Here is a 27,345-nt window from a genome sequence, read left to right as displayed (position 1 = left end):
ACAACTGATTGGATTAAATAAATTAATCTATGTAACAGCACTTACATACTGAACTATATATCTGTCTGGTAAATAAAATATAAAATTATTAAATTTACTAGTAAATAAAAAATTCCTAGGTGTGGTATATTTGGGGAAGCAAATATGTTACTGGACACACCAAAGGGGACAATAAATATTTGGTAAACTATTCAACTGATGATTAACGTGAAATTATGTATTTGTAATTTTACCAAAATTAGATGTTTATAGTCAACTAGAAAGGACTGTAGGATAATTTCTCTTTGGCTGTGTATGTCCTAATAATAGATGAAGATATTGGAATGAACTAGAGACAGAACTAGGTTTTTCCTCCTGGTTAGCAGAGGTGCATGGGTGGGTGAAGCACGGTATGCTTGGAGGAAGGCCGGCCAACATTCAGTCTCAGACTCGGTCAGGTAAATGACTCTCAACTGACATCTTGGAGATGAGGGTGAGAAATCTGATGCAGAGGCAGATGAATGTTAGATGCCTGAGAAGACCCACTATCTAGTCTCAGTAGTGAAGATGGAGTCAAATCTGGGTTGAGGTCATTCTGGTTGCTATCTGCTGTAGAGGTTGGTCACTTCATATCTTGTCTTAGTCACTTGTCTTGTCTCTGAGACAAGATACCCAACACCCACAACCTAAGGAAGGAGAGGTTTATTTTGGTTCATGTTTCTATCCATAGTTGGCTGGCTTCAAGGCAGGACCACATGGCACAGGGGAATGATAGAGGAGAGCTGCACACAGCTTGGTAGACAGGAATCAGAGAGATCAATGGAGGAGCAAGGAAGGGAGCTATAACCTTCCAGGTCTCCCCCAGTTACACATCTCTTCTGACCAGGCCTCATCTCCTAACAGCAAGTCAGTCAACCCCACATTATCCAATCACCTTCCAAAGATCCTGCCTATGGTCCCACGGGGCTTTAAGGAGAACATCTAGATATAAACCATAACACACCTTAGTGTGTAGAAGAGCTCAATTATTAGTTTTTTATCCTGTTTTAATATGTTCTGAAACCTGATTTCATTAATGGATGGATACTGCAGGCTTCCAAACTGAATCAAACCATTACATTCAGAGCAGTGGCACCAGTAAATAGGACTTGATTCATGCTGAAAAAATTACTCTGCATTTTCTTGATGTTGAGATGTGGATGTACTGAAGGGTGCTGCAACTCTGTATCATCATCCATTCACTCATACACACACACACTCATACAGAAATCGAACTAGTTTTTAAAAAACTTTTTAAAAGTTTAAAAAAATGTTATGGCCAGAGATTCAGTTGCTGCATATCTTTCTTTGTATTTGAATGCAATACTTTTAAATTTTTTAAGAAAACAAACTGAAATTAAATTTTTCTTTTGTAATTATAACCAGTACAGATCACATTAGCTTGTGAGAAGAGGTTTGCTGCAGTACAAAGTCTTCATATTTCCACCCTGACTTCCAGCAGCAAGTACAGTCATCACCAGATTTGTTGGAAATCCAGATGATTGCCTGTTCTAAGTACACCTGTCCTGGTATCAAGCCTTTTGGCTTTGGAGTTTTCTTTTTGTTTTGCTGACTCTGATTTAGGTCACTCTATTTGGTTCCTGACTAGCAATTTTTCTTTTACTTTTTTACTTGAGTATGAGCACAACCCCTTTGTGGGGTGTTCCCCCAAAGTGACAAAGATTGGTCATAACATCAACAAACTCAATGAATATTCAGAAAGTACAGCAGGTACACCACAGCAAGTATAATGTAGAGACACTTCTAGATCAGGACCTCTCTGCTTCCAGAAGCCTGGACCCATAATGATGGGCACTTAGATATCCTCAGGCTGATTTCTAGAGAAAGGAATTTATCTCGTCCTTTAGGATCTGTTTTCTCAGTTCTCATTTTCTGCCTCTAAATCTGCTCTTTCTTAGAACAACTGACAATGAGAATATTTACTCTTTTCAAAGAAATCCCACAGGCAAGTGATTTTGACCAGTGGCTTCCACCAGGGTGATTGTGCCAATTTACAAGAGTCCAACACCAGCCTAACAAGGATTCCAAAATTATGTATCATGGCATATTAGAGGAAAGTGATAGTATTCAAGTCCAGATTGAGCCATGTTGAACCCAGCCTAATTTACTTTTAAAGCATCATAAAATCATACCCACTTGTCTTCATGCCATCCTGGAGGTCACATATTTTTATCTACATAAGGCACTCCCAATACACTTGTCCTTTCCCTTCTCCTGAACCCACACATTTCCATAGGGTTGGGTGGCATTATTGAACAGAAAAGAAAAAGTATTCTAAAAATAAGCATTAATCTCTGGCATATAACTCTGCCATATAGATTCTGGCACATAAACTTTGCCATATAACTCTGACAATAAGTACATACTTCTGGCAGGGCCATTTTTATAACAATTTGTATTGCCAGTAGACAATTTATCTTCTCAAATTCAACATGTGCATTCAGGCTATTTCATTCATTGTTTCCCCCAAGAATGATGAATGAGAACATTTGATTAGCTAAAGGACTGATCTGAGATTATTTTTCCTTAAAAAAGGTGGAACTTATCACAAGGTAAGTCCAAGTCTTCTCTGTTAAGGAAGTGTCCTGCAGCTGCTTTCCCAGAGATGCAGTTTCCTCTCTTTCTGCTTGTCTCTCTTTCCTCTCTTTTTGTTTATTTTCTCTGTGAAACTTTGTCCATGAATTATTTTAGTGGGGACTAAACTAAGGAAACAACTTGCTATAGCAATTCTCTCTTCTTAATCTTTTTACCATGGAATATTCAAACATAAACCACAGTAGAATGGTAAAATGTACCTCCTTGTACCTATTATCCAGCTTCAAAAGTTATTAAATTTTTCCAATCTTATTTTGTCCATACTTTCTTAATATTTAATTTTTTTGTGACATATTTGAAACATATCCATGATGTCATATTATTTTACTGATAAATAGATAAGGATTTAAAAATACCATTGAATCAGCAAAGATCCCACTATATTATCTGATTAATTATCACTTTTAAAATGTCCACTTTTGTCCTCTAAATGCCTTTCTACAGTTGTTTTGTTTGAATTAGGAACTAAACAAGGTCCACACATTGGTTGCTATCTTCCTGAAATTCTGAAGCCTCTTTTGATTCATAGTAGCCCTCTACCCCACTTTCTTCATCCCATTTATTTATTAAAGTGACAGAAACATGTTTCCTATGGAGCTTTTCTTAAATTCTGAAGTTGGCTCTTTTCATCCTTATAGTGTCATTTACATTACTTTCAGTTCTGTGTTTCTTGAAGACTGGGAATTTGATCTAGAGGCTTAACTAGATTTAGATTCAACTGTTTTGGTAAGAACAATTCACAGGTAGTAAAGCACAGAATGATTGGTTATTTCACTATTAATGGTATTTTAAGTTTGATTAGTGGGTTCAGTTAGTGTCAACCAGATTTTTCATTATAAAGTTCACCATCAACTTGCAACTTAATCATCTTAGCTTCTATTGTAACTTGGGTCCTTTATTCATTAGGGTTTACGAAAAAGAATGACTTGCTAATTCTCTTATTTCTTCTGCATTATTGATAGGATTTTTCTATGAAGGATAGTTCTTTATCAGCTAATTGGTTTATAAAGACATTTAATAATCTAGGTGCAGCATATTATACTATTGTTCTTAGCAGGTGTTTCTCAGCTTATGAGCCTCATGGAACACATAGGCTACTTCATAGGCCTCATCACTAACTAGTAGGTTCATTTTTACTACATATTCCATTACATGTATCTGTTTTTATAATAAACTGGGGCACAAAGGGAAGATAGAGTACTTTGACAAAAGAGGATCTCCCAGACAAAATGATGAGATAGAACCTTATCAAAGCATGCTTGCATCTTTGAAGATTATCTGCATTCATTTAGCTGCCCTGAAATTCTTGACACAGGCGTAGTCAGTACTCAGCTTTTGCTATTTTTATGAATTTCAGGGTGTTACTCTATTAAATAGGCATGATATGAACTTTACATAGTTATTTAATGCTGTCTAAAAAGCTCTATGCTCAGGAACATTGGAACTAAGCCTGACAGCTTTCTGCTTTGTGATTTCTCTATGTGGGAGGATTCATTTTGCTGTGGGCTTTTGAAAAGGCCTCGATCTGTAGTTAAAGATAAAATTCATTGCTCTATTAGGGAGTAAATGTGACTCATAAACTCATATTCTGTATTGGTGTGAGTAGAAAAGAGAACAAAGTACCTGCAGCTAGAAATTCAGCTTCTGATTTCCTAAGTTCCTTGAGAAAAATGTATTTTTTTTTCTTCAGAATGCAGCAATTAAAATGTGTTCTTTGCAAAATTAGTCAAATACTTATCCAAAGTCTTCCCTGGTACACAGAAAAGCATTACGGTCCCAGATATTGAATGTTAAACTTTTTCCTTGAATTCTTTCCTATGCTGGGACGAAGTTGAAAGAGTAGCCAAAAGATTTCTTCTCTAGGACAAAATACCCTTTCGTACAACTGAGTCAGTTTTGTAGGACTTGCTATGCAGTCAAATTGAATCCACCTTGGCTTGTCTAGGACAGCTTTTAAATTATGAGCCCTAATGATTTTAGTGCATTTGTCTATTGTTATATTTGAATTAAAATTTTAAAAATTGTAAGAAATTTGATTTCAATGGCCTGTTTTAATATATTCTTATGAATTTCTTTAGGTTAAAATTTTAAATAGGGAGGGCTGGGGATTTAGCTCAGTGGTTCTGCTACCTGCCTCACAAGTGCAAGGTCTAGAGTTTGATCCCTGGTACCTCTCCCCCCCCCAAAAAAATTTAAAATGGGGTTGAGAAGGATTGAGAGTTCTTTCCATCCTTGACCAATAATTGTATACCTTGAAGATAAACACCTTCTTTTCCAGTTTGTTTTTTCGAGTCACCCAACTCAGATTGTAGGAAATGTTTTGCTTTTTAAATGCCAATATCCTGAAACTTCTTGGGATTTATTGAAGTAGAATCATTGGCAAAAAGTATCCACTGCTGCCAACATATTCATGGATTTAGGCTCTATAAATCTATGAAATAAATGCTGCCTGATGCTATTTTTTCATCTACTTATTAACTGGTAGATAAGTCTCTTTGTTGTCATGGCAACATGAGAGTGGAAAAAAGAAATTATTGCCAGGTAGTAACAAAGTATGAAACTTCTTTTTCTGCTTCTTACATATAAAAAATTATTTTTTTGTGGGTTTGTGGGTCTACTGGCATCAAATTTTGAAAACGGCATTCATCTTTAAGAATTCTAAATGGCGTCTGCCTGTAAGGACTGCAAGTTCTTACCCTGGAGAAGCTTACATTGAAAAGAGCTGAGACCTGACATCTCGAAAGACAGAGGGACATAGAAAGATTACTTGGGGTGGAATTGTTTTCTTTGAAAATTGTCCTTTGATTAATAAAAGTAGATTTTCTAGAGCATAGTATTAATAGCTAATTGGACATTCCTAAATACATTAGTATTAGGACTACATGTAATGACTGTTAATGTATCCTTTTTTAAAGAACTTTCCCATCTTCTTCCAAACTGAGCTTCTAATTTCACTGTGATGAAGGTAATCTTTATCTCTGTTTCCCAGACAGGAATGCTGAAGCACTAAGTATAGACAACTTAAACAGACTCAAGAGTTCCAAGTAGGATCAGTGCTTACTGCATCTTGAACATGGGGCCATACTATTAGTTTTTTGGTCTCTTTCTGACCAACTACTACACTAAGTATAAATATTCATTGATTATGTTGTATAAATTTTGAATGATTTATATGGCACTTTGCTTTCATTTCTCTCTGACTAACCAGTTAATTCTAGATTCTTTGCATTGTAAAAGGCTGGATTGGGTGCACTTGTAACTTGGAAGTATTTCATTTTAAATCAAGTTTTGTTTAGTTGCTCTATGCATTTATTATTAAATATTGTTAATGCAGAAAGCAAGGACAGAAAACTCACAGATAGTCTACACAATTTGACAAGATGCACTGTGGGGGAAAAAGTAACTGAGATGGATCAACAGTATTCTAGGGTCTTGGTGGACACATTCCTGGGGAGGTGGACCTCTAATTCCTGGTGGAGGGGTTCTCATTCATGGAGAGGGCATGCTTATTGGTGTCCTTTGAGCAGGAAGAAGCAGAATTGGTGGGCCCATGGGTGATCTCATACCAGGTGGAGGAGCCATAATGCCTGGAGGTGGGGTTGCTTTGCCTTCAGGAGAAGGTGGAGACCTCCTTCCTGGTAGCTACTGGGTTGGAGCTCCAGCAATGCTGGCAGTTGCATCAGCAACCACACCTGTCATAGTACCCCTTCCCGGTGGAGTCATTATCTGCTGTGATGGACCCCCAATTCCTTGAACAGGGTCTGCTAATCCAACAGGAGCCTAGGGAATTGGTATATCAGCTGGTACAACTATGCTACCTTCCCTCCCAACTGTGGGACCTCCTACAGCTCCAGCAAGTGGTATCTGAGCAATGCCAGTATCTTTAGGGGGTGGCCCTTTCACAGTCATGGATACCAAGTTCTTCCCATGCAGCAAGACCAGACCCAAAACCCGCTTTTCTTCATGCTCTGGCTGTTCTGCATTCTTTGGTTTGATCTTCCTGAACTCATCGCAATCCCAGAGGATCAAATTCCTAGGCTTGTCAAAATCCTCAAAGGCACCAATGAAGATCTGTCCATCTTGCAGGATGCATCACATTCGATAGTAAATCTGCTGCAGCATCTTGCTGCTCTTGCCCACAGTCATGACTGCTGTTCCACAAAATCCAGTGTCAGCGATAAAGTAGCAGGACCCTTGATACCCGGGAACAGCTATAAAGGTATGATGTGGGTTCTCCTAGGGACAATGCAAGGTATTCAGAAGTTTTGCAAAGAGCAGGTTGAGTCTTAATGTTCCAATACTCTTTAACCCCCTCTCAGTGTCTCAGCTAAGAACGCCTGTCTCACCTCTGCCTGGAAATCCACCACAGGAACTTGTTGCTGCTGAGAATGCCTTGGGTACAGCTGACACTCTCGGTTGCTCAGGGAGGCCATCTTTTATGTTTCACTTGGACTTCTACCTCTGGCCCTTGCTGCTCAGTGGTTCTTCTCAGGTGTAAGCGATCCCTGGCTCACTCCATCCTGCTGCTGCCTGCTCCTCACTGCGAGACAGCAGCCATCTTAAATCAAAGCTTAATAACTCAAGGCTAAGGCACTGCAATTAGTGTAATCCTTTGTATAATATATTAGAGAAGTTGTGTGGTTTATGGGTAACTCGAATGTACACTTATTGTTAAATAAAAATAATTTAGAGCATTTTTCAAATTTTTCATTATCTGGATTGAATTTAGCTAGCATGTTCAGGCTGGAATCTTCAGAAATATTTGAATGCTTCAAGGCTAATTAACTTAATAAAAATATGACTCAAAAAACAGTTTCAGTTATAAAATGAAAAAGTTCTGGATATCTAATGTATAGAATGGATAGTGATGTATGTGAATTTGTGATAATCATTAAAATGTATATGTATATCAAATCATGTGTGCAGTTTGACTACATTCAATCTTATCAATTAAATATTTAAAACTGGATAGTACTTCATAGGATTAACATGAGTTAAATTAAATAAATGGTAGCAACATGAAGCATTTACTATGGTGCCCAGCACAAAATAGTTTCCCAGTAAATGGCAGCTGTTATTATGAAATAATTTGAAAAATATTTGCCTAAATCTAACCTTTTTTATAGAAATTGTCTATTTTTAATAACCTGAAAATTGTGGAGCTAATATTTTAAACTTGTGACATGTTTCCCAGTGAACATCTAGCCAAATTTAGAAAAGGAACTATTAATATTAATCTCTTAAATCTTAAGAGTGATAGTAAAATGAAATCACTCATATATTTGAAAATATATCAGCTAAGAAATTGAAGGGGCATGATTGATTAAGTACTTTAAAAGTCACATATCTTGTTGAAGAAGTCACAAACAAATGTAAATATGTCTCATGCTCATGGATTAGAAGAATTAGTACTGTTAAAATGTCCATACACCTCAAAGCATTATATATTTTAATGCAATCACTATCAAAATTCCAATGACATTCTACACAGAAATAGAAAAAAATCCACCAAATTTGTATGAAACTTGAATAGCCAAAGCAGTACCAAAAAAGAAGAAAAAGATTTATATAATCACACTGCTGATTTAAAATTATATTACAAAGCTGTAATTTTAATTATTATTGTTTTCTCCACTGTTCTTTTAGTTCTTATGGAATTTTAACCCTTTAATTCCTGTATTCTCATTAGTGAAGTTTCAGGAAGGAGTAGAGATAAGCATAATTAATATAAAAATAAAATGATACACAAAGATCAGAAAATTAGAAAAGAAAAAAAAATGGAAACAAAGTCTTCGTAAATAGGCAAGGGTGGAGGGGGTGAAGGGAGGGCAAGGGAATGGGGAAAAAATAAGAACCAAAATACATCATGTAAAGGTACAAGATCCCAATGATGAATGTAACTGTATTGTAAACCTAAAATGTGCCAATAAAAAACTTAATAAAAAAAAGAAAGTTAATTTTTCTGATTTTACTTTAAAAAAAACTATGCTGGGGATCAAAATCAGGGCATCAAACATGCTAGGCAAATACTGTACTACTGAGCTATACCTAATCCCTTTTGTTTGCTTTTATGTATAATACGTTTATCTATAAAAATTGTGAAGTGGCTGTACCACTGCCCCAGAGGGCTGAGGAGGTGAGCTGCATGGGTGTCAGCACCCGGCTGTGCCAAGACATTACTTGGATCCACACTGCAGAGTTGCAGGGGTCATAAAAGACATTGTTCTGAGCTTGAGAAAATAGAGTAGAAGGGAACGACAGAAAGAGGGCCTCTTCACACTGCTGGTGGTTTCTCTTGCTGTGCAGAAGGCTTTTAATAAGAGGAGATCCCATTTGTTGATTGATTGTGCTAGTTCACGGGCAAGTGAGGTTTTGTTCATAAAATCTTTTCCTACACCGATGTCTTCAAGGGTTCTACTTAACCTCTGGCCCAACTGGTTCAGAGTTTCTATTTTAATATTTATATCTTTAATCCATTTTGATTTTAGTTTAGTGCATGGTGAGAGATACAGGTCTAGTTTTAATCTTTGGCAAGTTGAAGCCCAATTTTTCCAGTACCATTTATTAAAGAGGCTATCTTTCCTCCAGTGAGGGTGTTTGGCTCCGTTATCGAAGAGGAAATGACTGAGTATGTCTGGAGTTGTTTCTGCATCTTCTAATCTGTTCCACTGATCCTCAGGTCTGTTTCTTTGCCAGTACCATTGTGTTTTTATCACAGTAGCTTTGTAGTATAGTTGCAGGTTGGGGATTGTGATACCCCCTGCCATGTCTCTGTTACCTAGAATTGCTTTTGCTATTCTGGGTCTCTTCTTGTTCCAAATGAATTTTTGGATTGTTTTCTCAAGGTCTATGAAGTATGCTGATGGGATCTCAATTGGAATTGCATTAAATCCATATAGCAGTTTTGGAAGTATGGCCATTTTCACTCTATTAATCCTTCCTACCCAGGAGCAGGGGATGTCTGTCCATTTTCTGATATCATCTTCAATCTCTCTTTTCAGAGTGCCATAGTCTTAAAATGGAGTACTACTCAGCCCTAAAAAATGAGAAATCAGAGACATTTATAGCTAACTGGATGCACATTGAGGTGATACTCTTAAGTGAAATAAATAGGACACACATGTGTAAATACTGAATAGTTTCTCTGGTGTGAGAAACTGAAAGTGTAAATAAGGACTAAATGTATAATAGGTAATGTGAAATAGGAAGAAAAGCGGCAAAGGGGAAGGAAGTGGGAGGGCTAGGGGAAAGGATAGAAGGGAATGGGATTAATATGAGAAAATGGAAAAATAGGAACAAAATGTTTGTTAATAGGGAGGACTGGAGGGGTTGTAAGGAAGACTGGGCAAAGGTGAAAAATAAGAACCAAGAGAGACTATGTAAAGGTGCAAATTTCCAATGATGAATGTCATTATATTGTATACCTAAAATATACCAATGATTAGAATGAATAATCGATAATGTAAAATAGGAAGAAAAGGTTGAAAGGGGTAGGGGTAGTGGGAGGGGCAGGAGAAAGGAAAGAAGGGAAAGGAAAAATGCTGAGAAATGGTAAAAATGGAAATAAAGTCTTTGTAAATAGGGAAGGGTGGAGGGCATGAAGGGAGTGCTAGGAATGGGGAAAAAATAAGAACCAAGATGCATTATGTAAAGGTACAATTCCCAATGAGAAATGTAATTGTGTTGTATACCTACAATGTACCAATAAAGGAATTTAACACACACACAAAAAAAAGAAGAAGGAGGGCCTCTCCAAGGCCCCTTGATGAAAATTAAAGCCCACTGGAAAAGTGAAGAAAATCTCTGCAATAAAGCCACACCAGACCACCTTAGTTGGAGCAGTGTGGCTGCAAGCAGATCCCAGCCAGGGCTCTGCCCCAACCCAAGAGGCTGGGGCACATAGGCCCAAGCCAAGGACCGGCCTGGAAAAGAGTTGCACAGGTACATAAGCAACAGGCAGAGGTTTGCCCCAATACCATCGGTAAGTGCCTGAGACCCTAGTCAGAAGCTTGCTCACACAACAGGAACTGGGGTGCACAGCCCCCAGCCAAAGACCCTCCCAGACAACAGCTACATAAGGGCCTTAGGTAGTGGCACACCTAGATATCATCCCAAGTGTGCACAGGCCCCAGCCAGAAGCCCACCCAGAAAACAGGTCAGCTCAGGGAACCAGAAGGCCACCTTTCTGAACCCAGGAATTAGTGTACTGGTGAGCAGCAGAGAAAAGGCAACTCTGTGGCTTGCTGAGAATTAAAGACCACTGGGTGAGCAAAAAGTTGCCTCAACAAAGGCACAGCAGGCTGCATCTGTTGAAATGAGAAGAAATGTAAACAAATCTCAAAGTCAGGCTTCCAGATCACCTAAGGCAACCCCGAAGGGAAATGAGATAGAACAATCTGATACTCAACCACCTGGACTCACTGAACTGGCAACAAAAGAGGATCTGGAAACAATGAAATCAGAAATAATTTCTCAGGTAACAGCAGAGATTGTGCCCATCGTGCAAGACATGATTAATGAATCTAGAGCAGACACAGATAAAAAAAAAATAGAGGAGCTGAAGAACATGATGTAATCCCAACATAGGAAACAAATGGAATCCATAAAACAGATACAAACAGATTTCCGGGAGATTAAAAACTCCTTTGAAAGTTTATGCAGCAGAATGAGCCAAAGTGAGAACAGAATTTCAGATATAGAAGATAAGATTGCAATTAGTGACCAGGAAAAGAAAAATTGCTTTAAAATAGTAAGGGACCATGAGAAATCAATCCAGCAGCTGCTAGATAATGCAAAGAAGAATAACCTAAGACTGATCAGAGTCAATGAAGAAACAGGACAGAGTGCAGATGATAAAAAAACTGTTCACAGAAGTGATGGCAGTAAACTTCCCAAGCAGGGGAAAAGAACTTGACATAGAGATAAGGGAGATATATAGGACTCCAACTAGCCTTGATCAAAAAAATCTACACATATAATTGTTAAGATTCCAGAAACCCAACAGAAGAACAAAATTCTACAAGCAGTTAGAGAAGAGAAACAAATCACATACAAAGAAAGTCCATCAAAATCACTGCAGACTTCTGAACACAAACCCTCAAGGCAAGAAGACCTTGGAGTGATGTAAAGGAAAACAATCTCTAACCCAGATTGATGTACCCTACAAAACTATCTTTCAAAATAGATGGAGAAATAAGATACTTTCATGACAAAGAGTACCTTAGGAACTTCATGAATACCAAATCAGCACTCCAAAAAATTTTAGAGAATGTCCTAGGAAAAGACAATGAGGATCACAATACCAAGAAGCCCAGCAGAATGAATCCATTGGGCACAACAAGAAATTAAATGCAAAGGGGGAAAATCCAACAAAAAGATGACAATGATAAGTCAATATGTATCAGTTATAACTATCAATGTTAATGGTCCCAATTCACCAATCAAAAGAAATAGACTGGCAGAATTGGTTAAGAAGCAAGATCCAACAATATGCTGCATACAAGAAACACACTGAATTCAAAAAGAAACTCATAGACTGAAAGTTCAAGGGTAGAGAACAATACTCCATGTGACAGGAATCTCCCAAAAAAGCAGGAGTAGCTATCCTCTTTGCAGATCAAGTGGATTTCAACCCCAAATCTGAAACACTTCTGGTCCCAAGAATTTCCGATAACGGACAGTCAACCTGTATGTACAAATCTATTGTGAACATGTGTTTTCATTTCTTTTAAGTAGAAACTGAAGAACAGAACTATTGGCTCTTAACAGTGATATAAGAAATTTCTATATTGTTTTCCAAAATGGTTTTATCATTTTACATTCACATTAGCAGTATTAGTTCCAACTGGTTCACACCTAAGCTGACATTTGTTCTTTTAAAACCTTTAAGTTAATCTCCCTAATGAATGTATAATACAGTTTTGTTATTGTGCTGATTAGTATTTTTCTGATTCTAATGTTGCACACCTTTCCTTGTGCTGTACTGGATATTTATCATCTTCTTGTGTCTACTTTTTAATTGGGTTATCTACTAATGAGCTGTAAGAGTTCTTTATATATTCGGGTCATAGGTTATATGTGTTATAAATATGTACTGGTTAAGGACTACTTTTCATTTTCTTGATGTCTTTTAAAATTCTAAATTTTGATGGAATCTCATTTATCAATTTTTTCTTTTATACATCATGTTGTTTGTATCCTAGGATATTATTGCCTATCCTAAATTCATGAACATTTTGCCTTATAATTTCCTCTTAAAGTATTATAGTTTTAGTCTTTCATATTTAGGTTCATAGATCCTTTCAAGTTATTTTTATGTATGGAAATAAAGAGTTGAGGTTAATTTTTTACATACAGATACCAGGTGTTCTCATACCATTTGTTGAAAATGCTACCTTTTCCTCTGCTCTTTAGTTGAGATTAAGTTCTAAAAAATGCTAATGTTAAATAATCTTTCAAAACTCAGTGGACTATATATATGTGGTTCTATTTCTAGATTCTCTGGTTTATTCAAATGATCTATATGTCTTTCCTTACACCAACACTGCCTTCATTACTGTAGCTTTAGAAGAAGTCTTAAAATTAGGTAATAAATGTCTTCCAACACTGTTTTTTTTTCTTTTTCCTTTCCAGGTCCTTTCTGCTCCTACATAACTTTTAAATTTCAATATCCAATTCTTCATTTATAGTAAGTATATATAGATCTGAATTTTTATATATACCTTGTGTTTTCTAATCTTGCTAAATTCAAATACAAGTTCTGGGGCTTGTAGAGATTTCTTAGTATTTTTCTCTGTAGATGATCATTTCATCTACATATAAAGATTTTGCTGCTACCTTGCCAATCCCATCCTAATTGTGTCATTTTATTGCCAGACAATTTTGGTGGGGCCTAGGTTTCAAAGTTTAATGGACAAAGAGTAACCATATCTGCCCTTGTTCCCTACCTTAAGGAGAAGGCATTGTATCTTCTCCATTCATATAAGGCGTTCTCGCTGGAAGTATGGAGTACATGTCTTTAATCTGTTGAGAAGGTTCTCTTCTACTTCTAGTCTCCTGATAGCTTTTTACCATGAACAGCTGTAGAAGTTAGTCCAATGCTTTTTCTCCAACTAATGACAGGATCATATGGCTTTTTCCTTTCCTCTGTTAAAATGATGACTTTTGGGGGTGGATCTTCCAATGCTGAACCAACACTGCCATCCCTATAACAAAACCACTTTCTACATACTGCCAGATCTGACTTCTAATAGTTTGCTTTGTTAAGCAAATTTTTTATTTATGTTCATACTTTTCTATTATCTTTATCCAGTTTTAGTATTAGCACAATGTTGATTTCCTAAAATGAAGGGAGAAGTATTCCTTCTTTTTTCTGCTTTAAATGTTTGATATAATTTATCAGTTAAAATGTATATGAGCCTGCTGTTGTCATATAGGTAGGTTTTCAAGCTAGGAATACATTTTCTTTAATAGGTGCTATTCAAATTTTATATTTCTTCCAGAGTCAGTTTCATTAATTTTTCTTCCAAGGTACTTCTTAGAAGTTGTCAAATTTATTTCAGAAAAGATTTTTGTAATATTCTTTCTATATCCTTTTAAATTCTGTAAAATCTGTGGTAATGTCCTCTAAATCTTGATATAGTAATTAAAAAAATGTATATTTGATATTGTGTAATAGGAAGAAAAGGTCTAAAGGAGTAGGGGAAGTGAGAGGTGTAGGGGAAAAGAAAGAAGGGAAAAATATGAGAAAAGGAAAAAAATGGAAATAAAGTCTTTGTAAATAGCGAAGGGTAGAGGGAGTGAAGAGAGGGCAGGGGACTGGGGAAAAAATAAGAATGAAGATACATCACGCAAAGGTACAAGATCCCAATGGTGAATGTAACTGTATTTTATACCTAAAATGTACCAATGAACTTAATGGAAAAAAAAGTTGTGAAGTGAAGCATGTAGAATAAAATTAAGACTAATCTTAATTTTACCACCCTAAAATAACCCCTGAATACATTTTGACATATAAATGTATGTATATTTTTCTGTTACAGCTTTTGTGAGGTATAATTTATAATAAACTATGCATATTTTAAGTGTACATCTTGATGCTTTGGTATACACACATAAATGATACATGGATTGCAATAGTCCACCTAATGAACAATGTGTCATTTCCCAAACTTGACTCTATAACCTCCTTCATCCCACTATTGAGAGGTAATTGCTAAATTTTGTCATTGTAAAATGGTTTGAATATTTTAGAATTTCATGCAAATCAATTCCTACATGTACGCTTTTTTGTTTGGCTTATTTTTATTAGCTAGCATAATTATTTTGATTTAAAACATATCAATAGCTCATTTTTAATTGCTAAGTAGTATATCTTTATATAGATAAATCATAATTTGTTTATCCCATTTGTTTATGAAAAATTTGGACTATTTGTCATCTTTACAAATAAAATTGCAGTAAATATAAATGAGAATTGCTTAAATGTCTTTGTGTGGTTATATACTTTCTTTTGCGGGGATAGATATCTAGGAATAGAGTGGCAGGGTCATATGGTAAATATATGTTTAATTTTTAAAAGAATTGCCAAAAAATTTTTCAGAATGGTTGTATCATTTACACTCCTTCCAGCAGTATTTTCAAAGTTACATTTTTTCCACATATTTGCTAAAACTCTATATAGTCATTCTTTTAAAGTTTAGTCATTCTAAAAGGTATGTACTACTTATCTCATTCCTGTTTTAATGTGCATTTTCCTGACTACTGATGTCAAACGTTTTTTCCATGTGTTTATTTGCCATCTATCTTCTTTAGTGTGTCTATTCTACTCTCATTTATTATTATTTTTTATCATTAAGTTTTGAGATTTCTTTGCATATTCTAGAGACAAGTCCTTTATGAGTATGTGATTTGCAAATATTTTCTCCCTGTCTATGGCTGGTCTTTTTGTTCTCTTAACAGTATCTTTTAAAGAGTGAGAGCCTTAATTTTGAAGAAGGAAAACTAATCAACCTTTTTTCTTATATGCATTATACTTATGGTCTTGCCTTAAAATTATTTTCTCATAACCCAAGGATTTTCTAGTACAAATTTTATTGCTTTAGATTTTACATTTAAGTCCATTGTTAATTGTGGTATGAGTTATAGATTGAAGTTCATTTTTTTAAACATGGATTTCCAATTGTTTCAATACCATTTGTTGAAAAGTCTATGCTTTATTCATTGGATTACCTTTGCATCTATATAAAAAATCAGTTGACCATATATGTGTGTTTATGACTGGACTCTATTCTGTTTCACCTACTTGTTTATCTGAATGCTCATATCATACTGACTTTATTGTTGTAACTTTGTAATAAGTCTTAAAGTATGATAATCATAGTCCTCTAACTGTTCTTTAACAGCTGTGACTATTCCAGACCATCTGCACTTTCTGTATGAATTATACAATTGGCTCCTCGAATTCTACCAAAACATCTCCTGGAATTTTGATTGTGTTTAATCTACACATCAATTTGGGAGAGTTAACACCTTAATAATAGTGAATCTTGTGATCCATAAGGTAGCTTTCTCTACCTTTAAAAAGTTTCTTTTAGCAATGTTTTTTAGGTTTCACTATATAAACCTTGCATATATTTTATCATATTTATCCCTAAGAGATTTTATACTTTCCCCTGCTATAGTAGTCATAGCATTTTTAAAAATTACCATTTCTAATTGTTAGTTAATACCTTATAAAATGCAGTTGCTTTTTGAATATTGATCTTGATAAATTCACTTAGCAGTAGCCCTTTCTTTTCTCTCTCCTTTCCTTCCTTGAGCTGGTGTAGATACTATATGACATCCATCTATTTTCTTCCTTCCATCCTTTCCTCCTTCCCATCTTTCCTCTCTCCTTCTCCCTGCTACATCTCTCCCTTCCTCATTCCCTCCCTCCTTCTCTCTCTGTCTCTTTCCCTCTCTTCCTTCCTTCCATAGTTATATTAGGATTTTCTACATAAACAATCATGCTTTCTTTGGATAAACATAGTTTTTCTTCAGTTAGAAACTTTTGTATGACATTCATAGATGTGGTAAAAGGAGACCTCCTCATTTTATTCCTGATTTTAGGGTAAAAGTTATATTTTTTTTATTGTAACAGAATTTACAAATGTTGTGTATTCCTAGAAGTAACAGTTAGGTTACTTTTTTAGCAATTAATAACTTGTGTTTAATACAAATTAGCTTTGGAACAAATTTTTGCTATAATTTGTAAGAGTGATGTTAGAATTTTCCCCTTCAGGATGGAACTGAATGTATGTAAATATTTAAAGTTAGGGAGGCATGATGGTAATTCTTTATAATAATAAGTATGCCTTTTCTACTTAAAATTTAAACAGTGTTGAAGGGAGCTGAAGTAATATATTAACAATGTGGTTTTTGTGGTAGCTGAGATCAGTTAGAGTTGGACAGAAGCATTGGGTCTCAGGAGACTCACACAGTTTCCTTTATAACATTCAGATTTCCTTGGAGAAAAGATAGTAAGGTTTTCTAACTCTGCAAAGCTGTCCTTTTCTAAGTTACATACTTCAAATGCTGACCATGGTAGCAGACTGAGATTTGAGCCCAAGAAAACTTAGTTAGTTGTCAGCTCTGATGGGAAAAGCTCACATCATAAAATTTATCTTTGTCCTTGGGCTTTTGCTGTCAGACCCAGCTGAGTTCAAACATTTACTGAGGAGCAGATAAATATTTTCTTCATATATACTTTTCCCATCCTTGGTAACCATGGGGGCTGTTATCTAACAAGTAGGATCTCTGCAGCAGTCCTTGAAAACAGCTTCTTCCCCAGAGGAAAAAGAGGCTCTTAAACACACTCTACCCACAATCCATCATATTTACTTGAAATTTCTGCTGGTTCACAAAGCATTATTTAGAGAACTGTCAGAGTTTTCCAAGGAGCCATAAAACACTGCAAGTGATACAGTATATACACCAGTTCCAACTTTTGGAAACTGGCATATTGGACCTGGGAATGTTAATTTAGGTGTGGATTTCACTAACACAAAAAATTAGTAAAATAACTTATGCTCTCTCTTCTTTCCACTTTCACTCTGTACTTCGTCTTTCAACTTTTCTTTATCCTTCAGGTCTCTCTGCACTTCATACCCAGGATTAGATGACCTACTTTTTATTTTTTTAATTCTTTTACTGGTACATTTTAGGTATACAATACATTTGCATTTATCATTGGGTTCTTGAACCTGTATATGATGTATCTTAGTTCTTATTTTTTTCCCCATTACCTGTGTGCTCTTCACCCCCTCCACCCTTCCCCATTTACATAGATTTCATTTCCATTTTTTCTTTTCTCATAATTTTTCCTTTCCCTTCTTTCCTTTCCCCTTCCCTTCCCACCACCCCTACACCTTTGACCTTTTCTTATTTCACATTATCAATTATTCATTTTAATCATTTTCATCCTTATTTACACTTTCACTTTCTCACACTAGAGAAACTATTAGATACTTACACATGTGTGTCCTATTTATTTCACTTATGAGTATGGCCTCAATATGCATCCATTTAGCTATAAATGTCTCTAGTTTCTCATTCTTTTTGGCTGAATAGTACTGCATTTTATAAAAAACCCCACAATTTCTTTATCCAGTTTCCAGTTGATGGGCACTTGGGCTGTTTCCAAGCTTTAGCTATTACAAACTGTGCCTCTATAAACATAGGTGTACATATATTGCTGTGGTATGACTCCTTTAATTCTTTGAGGAAGATCCCCAGCAGGGGAATAGCTGGGTCAAATGAGACCTCTAGCCCTAGTTCTTTGAGGTATCTCCATACTGATTTCCACAGTGGTTGCACCAGTCTGCACTCCCACCAACAATGGAGAAGGGTTCCTTTCTCCCTGCACCCTCGCCAGCATTTGTTATTGGTTGATTTCTTGATAGCAGCTGTTCTTTGTGGGGTGAGGTGGAATCTCAGTGTTGTTTTCATCTGCATCTCTTGAATGACCAGTGATGTTGAACATTTTTGCATGTATTTATTTGCTGCTTTTACGTCTTTGTCTGAGAAATGTCTGTTCATTTCAGATGCCCATTTTTGAATTGGGTCTTTGAATTTCGGGGGTCTGATTTTTTTTTCAATTCTTTATATATTCTAGATAGTAGACTTTTGTCTGAGGAAGAGCTGGTAAAAATTTTTTCCCACATTGTAGGTTGTTTGTTAGCTCTGTTGGTAGCTTCTCTTGCAGTGCAGAAGCTTTTTAATAAGATAAGCTTCTAGTTGTTGATCCCATGCTACTGAGGTTTTGTTCATAAAGTCTTTTCCTATGCCAATATCTTCAAAAGTTCTACCTAACTTATCTTCCAGCAAGGTTAGTGTTTCTGTATTAATATTTAGATCTTTAATCCACTTTAATCTTAGTTTAGTGCATGGTGATAGGCATGGTTCTAGTTTTAATCTTTGGCAGGTTGAAATCCAGTTTTTCCAACACCATTTATTAAATAGGTTATCTTTGCTCCAATGAGGGTGGTTGGCTTCTTTGTCAAATATGAGGTGGCTGTGTATGTCTGAAGTTGTTTCTGCATCTTCTAATCTAGTCCACTGATCCTTGGGTCTGTTTCTTTGCCAGTACCATGCTGTTTTTATCACAGTAGCTCTGTAGTATAGTTTCAAGTTGGGGATTGTGATACCCCCAGCCATGTCTCTGTTGTCTAAAATTGCTTTTGCTATTCTAGGTCTCTTCTGGTTCCAAATGAACTTTTGGGTTGTTTTCTCTAGTTCTGTGAAGTATATTGTTGGAATTTCAATCAGCATTGCATTAAATCTATATAGTAGTTTTGGAAGTGTGGCCATTTTCACTATATTGTTTCTTCCTACCCAGGAACAAGGGATGTTTTTCCATTATCTTATATCCTCCTCAATCTCCTTTTTCAGAGTGCTCTAGTTTTCAGTGTAGAGGTCTTTTGCTTCCTTTGTTACACTGATTCCTAGATATTTCATTTTTTTGGATGCTATTGTAAAAGAAATTGTTTCCCTAATTTCTCTCTCAATGAGCCTGCTATTTGTGTATAAGAAAGCTATTGTTTTTGATTGTTGACCTTATATCCAGCTACTGTACTGAATCTGTCAATTAAGTCTAGAAGTCTTTTGGTGGAGTTATTTGGGTCGTCTATGTAAAGTATCATATCATCAGCAAATAATGACAGTTTAATTTCTTCCTTTCCTATCTTTATTCCTTTTATTTCTTTCTCTTGTCTAATTGTGGTGGCTAATGTTTCCAGAACTATATTGAGCAGGAGTGGTGATAATGGGCATCCTTGTCTTATTCCTGATTTTAGCTTGAAAGTTTTCAGTTTTTGACCATTTAGTATGATGTTGGCTGTTAGTTGTTCATAAATAGCCTTGATCAGGTTGAGGTAAAGACCTTATATTCCAATTTTCTGTAGCATTTTTATTATGAATGGGTGTTGGATTTTGTCAAATGCCTCTTCTGCAGGTATTGAGATGATCATATGTTTTTTGTCTTTGACTCTGTGTATTACATTTATTGATTTACAAATGTTGAATGATCCTTGCAGGCCTGGGATAAATCTGACTTGGTCAGGGTGTATGATCTGCTTGGTGACCATCTGTTTTCTGTTTGCTAGTATCTTGTTGAGGATTTTTGCATCTTTGTTCATTAGGGAGATTGGTCTGTAGTTCTCTTTTTGGGTTGAGACATTCCCTGGTTTTGGAATCAAAGTAACACTTCGTTCCAGGAATGAATTTGGAAGCCTTGCTTTCCTTTCAATTTTGTTGATGAGTTTAGAGCAATGGTGATAGTTCTTCTTTAAATGTCTTGTGAAATTCAGTAGTGAAGGCATGAGGACCTGGGCTTTTCTTTGTTGGTAAATTTTTTAGTACATTTTCAGTTTCACTCATTGTAATTGGGGTGTGTAGAATTTCTTTTTTAATTTTTTTCCCATTAAGTTTATTGGTACATTTTCGGTATAAAATACAGTTACATTCATCATTGGGGCTTGTACCTTTACATGAGTATCTTGGTTCTTATTTTTTTTCCCCTTCCCTTGCCCTCCCTTCACCCCCTCCACCCCTCCCTATTTGCAAAGACCTTGTTTCCATTTTTTTCCTCTTCTCATATTTTTTCCTTTCCCTTTTTTCCCTTCCCCTACCCCTCACAATTCCCATGCTCCTTTAAACCTTTTCTTCCTGTTACACAATATCAGTTATACATTTTTAAAATTACAATATTAAGATCTAGGAGACATTACCACAGATTTTACAGAATTTAAAAGGATATAGAAAGCATATTTCAAAAATCTGTTTTGAAATAAATTTGACAACTTCTAAGAAGTACCTTGGAAGACAAATTAATGAAACTAACTCTGGAGGAAATATAAAATTTGAATAGCACCTATTAAAGAAAGTATATTCCTAGCTTGAAAACCTACCTATATGAAAACAGCAGGCTCATATACATTTTAACTGATAAATTATATCAAACATTTAAAGCAGAAAAAAGAAGGAATACTTCTCCCCTCATTTTAGGAAATCAACATTGTGCTAATCCTAAAACTGGATAAAGATAATAGAAGACAAAAGTATGAACATAGATAGAAATTTGTTTAACAAAACAAACTATTAGAAGTCAGATCTGGCAGTATGTAGAAAGTGGTTTTGTTATAGGGATGGCAGTGTTGGTTCAGCATTGGAAGATCCACCCCCAAAAGTCATCATTTTAACAGAGGAAAGGAAAAAGCCATATGATCCTGTCATTAGTTGGAGAAAAAGCATTGGACTAACTTCTACAGCTGTTCATGGTAAAAAGCTATCAGGAGACTAGAAGTAGAAGAGAACCTTCTCAACAGATTAAAGACATGTACTCCATACTTCCAGCGAGAATGCCTTATATGAATGGAGAAGATACAATGCCTTCTCCTTAAGGTAGGGAACAAGGGCAGATATGGTTACTCTTTGTCCATTAAACTTTGAAACCTAGGCCCCACCAAAATTGTCTGGCAATAAAATGACACAATTAGGATGGGATTGGCAAGGTAGCAGCAAAATCTTTATATGTAGATGAAATGATCATCTACAGAGAAAATACTAAGAAATCTGTAGAAGCCCCTAGAACTTGTATTTGAATTTAGCAGGATTAGAAAACATAAGGTATACATAAAAATTCAAGTCTGTGTGTACTTCTTATAAATGAAGAATTGGATATTGAAATTTAAAAGTTATGTAGGAGTACAAAGGACCTAGAAAAGTTTAAAAAAAAACAAAAAAAACAGTGTTGGAAGAGGTTTAGTACCTAATTTTAAGACTTCTTCTAAAGCTACAGTAATCAAGGCAGTGTTGGTGTAAAGAAAGACATATAGATCATTTGAATAAAACAGAGAATCTAGAACCAGAGCCACACATATATGGTCCACTGAGTTTTGAAAGATTATTTAACATTAGCATTTTATAGAATATGAATTCAATTCAAGAGCCAAGAAAGAGATAGTGTTTTCAGCAAACAGCATTAGAACACCTGGTATCCGTATATAAAAAATTAATCTCAACCCTTTATTTCCATACATGAAAATAACTTGAAGGGATCTATGAACCTAAATAAGAAAGCCTAAAAGTATAAAACTTTAAGAAGAAATTATAAGGGAAAATGTTTATGAATTCAGGGTAGGCAAGAACTACCTAGGATACAAAAGACATGATGTATAAAAGAAAAAAATTGATAAATGAGATTCCATCAAAATTTAGAGCTTTAAATGACATCAATAAAATGAAAAGTAGTCCTTAAACAGACCATATTTACAATGTATATAACCTATGACCAGAATATATAAAGAATTCTTAGAGCTCATTAATAGACAACCCAATTAAAATGTAGATATAAGATGGTAAATAGCCAGTACAGCACAAGGAAAGGTGTGCAACTCTAGAATCAGAAAAATACTAATCAGTACAATAATAAGATTGAATTATACACTCATTAGGAAGATGAAGTTAAAAGTTTTAAAAGCCTTGTCATGACTTTTTCTTTTTGTTGGATTCTCCCCCTTTGCGTTTAATTTGTCACGCCCAATGGATTCATTCTGCTTGGTTTCCTGGGGTTGTGATCCTCATTGTCTTTTCCTAGGGTATTGTCTAAAATTTTTTGGAGTGCTGGTTTGGTATTCATGAAGTTCCTGAGGTGCTCTTTATCATGAAAGTATCTTATTTCTCCATCAATTTTGAAAGATAGTTTTGCAGGGTCCATCAATCTGGGTTGGAGGCTGTTTTCCTTTAGGGCTTGAAATACATCACTCCAAGCTCTTCTTGCCTTGAGGGTTTGCATTGAGAAGTCTGTTGTGATTCTGATGGGCTTTCCTTTGTATGTGATTTGTTTCTTTTCTCTCACTGCCTGTAGAATTTTGTTCTTCTGTTGGATTTCTGGAATCCTAACTATTATATGCCTATGTGTAGATTTTTTTTTGATCAAGGCTAGCTGGAATCCTATATGCCTCACTTATCTGTATGTCAAGTTCTTTTCCCCTCCTTGGGAAGTTTTCTGCCATCACTGCTGTGAACAGTTTTTTTAATGTCATCTGCACTGTCTCCTGTTTCTTCATTGACTCCAATCAGTCTTATGTTATTCTTCTTTGCATCATCTAGCAGCTGCTGGATTGATTTCTCATGTTCCTTTACAGTTTTAAAGCAATTTTTCTTTTCCTGGTCACTAACTGCAATCTTATCTTCTATATATGTGAAATTCTATCCTCACATTGGTTCATTCTGCTGTGCAGACTTTCGATGGAGGTTTTAATCTCCTGGAAATCTGTTTGCATCTATTTTATGGATTCCATTTGTTTCCTATGTTGGGATTCCATCATGTTCCTCAGATCCTCTATTTTTTTATCTATGCCCTCTCTAGATTTATTAATCATGTCTTGCACCATGAGCAAAATCTTTGCTGTTATCTAAGTAATTATTTCTGATTTCATTTTTCCCAGATCCTCTTTAGTTGCCAGTTCAGAGAGTCCAGGTGGTTGAGTATCAGATTGTTCCATCTCGTTTCCCTTTGGAGTTGCTGTAGGTGATCCAGAAGTCTGTTTTTGAGACTTGTTTACGTGTCTTCTCATTTCCATGGGAGGGGGTGCTTCTGGCACCCACGCAGCTCACCTTCTGTGCCCTAGGAGCTTGGTATGGCAGCGGGGGAGCTTCCTTCAGGGTCCTGGGACTGGCTCAGCTTTTCTGCCCTAGGAGCCTGGGATGGAGGTGGGGAGCTTCCTTCCGGGTTCTAGGACCTGCTGGGACCGGCTCACCTTCTAGAATTTCTATATCTTCTTCATTTAACTTTGGCAATTCTTAGGTATCTAGGAATCTGTCCATTTCTTCTGTGTTTTCCATTTTATTAGAGTACAGGTTCTCAAAGCAGGTATTGATGATCCTTTGAATTTCTGCTGGTTCTGTTGTGACTTCCCCCTTTTCTTTCTTAATTGCATGGATTTGAGCTTTTTTCTTCCTTTTTTGATGAGGTTGGCTAAAGGTTTATTTATTCTATTTATTCTTTTCAAAAACCAACTCTTCAATTTGTTGATTTTTTGTATCGTTCTCTTTGTCTCCCTTGCATTGATTTCTGCTTGGATCTTTATAATTTCCTTTCTTATATGAGGTTTGGGTTTGTCATGCTCTTCTTTTTCTAAGAGCTTGAGGTTCTGCATTAGGTTATTTATCAGAGTTCTCTCTGTTTTCCTAATATGGGCATTCACTGGTATGAATTTCCCACATAGAACTGCTTTCACTGTGTCACATAGATTCCTGTATGTTGTACTGGCATTATCATTTACTTGTAGAAAGTGTCTAATTTCTTCTTTAATTTCCTCTGTGACCCATTGATTGTTCAGGAGGGTGTTATTCAATTTCTATGTGTTTGTGAGAGTTTTGTGGTGACTTTTTTTTTTTTTTTTTTTTTGGTATCAGGGATAGAACTTGCATCCTTGTGCTTGAGCAGCAGGTGGCGAAGGGAGTTTTGTGGTTTCTTACGTTATTGACCTCCAATTTTATTGCCCTATGGTCTGATATTATGCAGGGGTTAACTTCAGTTCTTTTACATTTAGTTAGACATATCCTGTGAGCTAGCATATGGTCTATTTTGGAGAATGAGCCATGTGCAGCCAAAAAGAATGTGTATTCTGATTTTGTGGGGTGGACCACTGTGTAAACATCTATTAAGTGCATTAGTTCAATAGCTCGGTTCAGTTCTAGAATTTCATTATTAATTTTTTGACTAGATGATCTGTCTATTTGTGATAGTGGGATATTGAATTCTCCCACTACAGCTGTATTAGTGCTTATTTGGTTTTTCATGTCCATTAATATTTGTTTTGTATAGTTGGGGGCATTCGTATTTGGTGCATATATATTTAGGATTGTCATCTCTTCCTCTTGGATTGTTCTCTTCACAAGGATGTAGTGACTATCTTTGTCTCTAATAATTAGTTTTGGTTTGAAATCTACTTTGTCTGCAAATAAGATTGCTACCCCTGCTTTTCTCTGGGTTCCTGTCATGTGGAGAACTGTTTTCCATCCTTTTACTTTCAGTCTGTGAATTTCTTTTTGAGTTAGGTGTGTTTCTTGTATAGAGCATATTGTTGGATTTTGCTTCTTAATCCATTCTGTCAGTCTATTTCTTTTGATTGGTGAATTGAGGCCATTAACACTGATATTTATTATTGATATATATTGACTCATCCTTGTCATGATGTTTTGCTGTTGTTGGCTCTTTTATTTCTAATTTTTACCCGTTTCCCTTTAGTTTCTTACCTTGCCTGGTGGCTTCCTCCTATTGGGGCTCATGGAGTTGTGACTTTCATTGTCTTTTTCTAGGATATTGCTTAGAATTGTTTGGAGTGCTGGTTTGGTGTTCATGAAATTTCTCAGGTGTTGTTTGTCATGGAAGTATCTAATTTCCCCATCAATTTTGAAAGATAATTTTGCAGGATACAACAGTTTAGATTGGAAGTTATTTTCTTTTATGGCTTAAAATACTTCACTCCAGACTCTCCTTGATTTGAGGGTTTGTGTTGAGAAGTCTGCTGTGATTCTTATGGGCTTTCCTTTGTAGGTGATTTGTTTCTTTTCTCTAAGTGCCTGTAGGATTTTGTTCTTCTGTTGGGTTTCTGGGATCTTGTGTATTATATGTCTATGTGTAGATTTTTTTTGATCATGGCTAGTTGGAGTTCTATATGCCTCACTTACCTGTATGTCCAATTCTTAACCTCTGTCTGGGAAGTTTCCTATTATTACTTCCCTGAACAGTTTTTTAATGCCAACTGTACTTTCTCCTGCTTTTTTGTGGACTCCTATCAATCTTATGTTATTCTTCTTTGCATCATCTAGCAGCTGCTGCATTGATTCCTCATGGTCCCTTAGTATTTTGAAGAGATCTGTTTTCATGGTCCTTAATCTCAATCCTGTCTTCTATATCTGATATTCTATCTTCAGATTCTCTTAATTTGCTCTGCATGCTTTCATTGGAGTTTTTAATCTCCTGAATATCTGTTGGAATCTGTTTCATGGATTCCATTTCTTTCTTATGTTGGGCTATCAAGGTTTCCATTTCTTTCTCATGTTGGGCATTCCTGGCTTCCAGCATGTTTCTGAGCTCATCTATTTTTTTTAACAGTTTCTGTTCTAGAGCCTCTAATCATGTCTTTCACTCTGCTCACCATCTCTGTAGTTATCTGGGAAATTATTTCTGTTGTGAATATTTCTAGGGCCTCATTTATCTGTTTTGTTACTTCCTGTGCTCTCAGTTCAGGGTTTCCAGGTTGTTGATTATCAGACTTTTCCACCTCATTTCCCCCGAATTTGCCTTTTGTGGGGTGGAAGTCTGAGTTTGTGCCTTACTTCAATGTCTTCTCATTTTTGTTTTTTGTACTGTCCTTCGTTTAGTTCCTGGGTTGATATTTTGAAGTTGCTTATTGTAATTATCTTTATTGCTTGTAGTTAGAACCCTTATGGAATGACTGCTTCTCAGCAGTGTCTTCCAGATATAGCTGGTCTTTAGATTTTGATTCTCTAATGGCTCTGAGGCTGGCTCCTTTGCATTATACTAGGAAGGACAACTAATCAGATGAATCACAACACTGTAGTCCATGTGATACAATCAGCAACAGAATAGCATGAAGTACCTCTTAGAAAATGAAAATTTGTGGTAGTTATCAATCTATCACCTTTAATTGTGTGAATTAAATCAAAATCAAGGACCAACCCAACATATGTTTATAGTGAATAAACTCTTCAATATAGCAACTTTAGTCTTCTGGATGGGGAGTTAGAAGGAGTTGGGGAGAGAGGAATAGGTAAGTAGAAGGATAGGGGAAGGTTAGCAATGAGGCCAGAGGGCACAGGCAAGAGAAGGAAAGAGAATAAAAGAAAGATAAAGAAGAAATACAAATTAGGGCCAGAACAGAAACACAAAGGGAGCTGAAGAACAATGTGGGACAGCAAGGGAGTTCAGCAGAGAGACACAGAGAGAGAGAGAGAGAGAGAGAGAAATAAAAGAGAAAATAAAGGAAAGAGAGAAAAATAAAAAATTTAAAAGAGTAGCAAGGAAGAAAAAAATTAAAAATAAGAGCAAAAAAATAGTGGTAATTTTGAAAATAACAAATAAAAGATAAAAATGAAGGGCCTCCTTCAGGGTATGTCTCTGCTGTCATGATAGACAATGTG

General features: G+C 35.9%; 1 long non-coding RNA gene and 2 pseudogenes across 2 annotated transcripts in view; 1 reads left to right on the top strand and 2 right to left on the bottom strand.

Moving 5' to 3' along the window:
- Positions 1 to 27,345, top strand: part of LOC147825810 (uncharacterized) — a 364,844-nt gene that overhangs the window by 69,173 nt on the left and 268,326 nt on the right. For both annotated transcript variants that reach the window (XR_015440151.1, XR_015440150.1), the window contains exon 3: positions 13,267 to 13,321. This is a non-coding gene — a long non-coding RNA (uncharacterized LOC147825810). The remainder of the gene's footprint in view (positions 1 to 13,266; positions 13,322 to 27,345) is intronic.
- On the bottom strand, positions 6,059 to 6,780 carry LOC106007799 (small nuclear ribonucleoprotein-associated protein B' pseudogene; annotated as a pseudogene).
- Positions 6,691 to 7,153, bottom strand: LOC101710054 (SNRPN upstream reading frame protein pseudogene; annotated as a pseudogene).

This window comes from Heterocephalus glaber, unplaced genomic scaffold, assembly GCF_053883595.1.
Source record: "Heterocephalus glaber isolate CG9 unplaced genomic scaffold, H.glaber_assembly_v1.0 deba00001481, whole genome shotgun sequence".
Classification (NCBI taxonomy): domain Eukaryota; kingdom Metazoa; phylum Chordata; class Mammalia; order Rodentia; family Bathyergidae; genus Heterocephalus; species Heterocephalus glaber.
The sequence above is the reverse complement of the archived record's forward strand: the minus strand, read 5'-3'. Positions and strand labels throughout refer to the sequence as shown.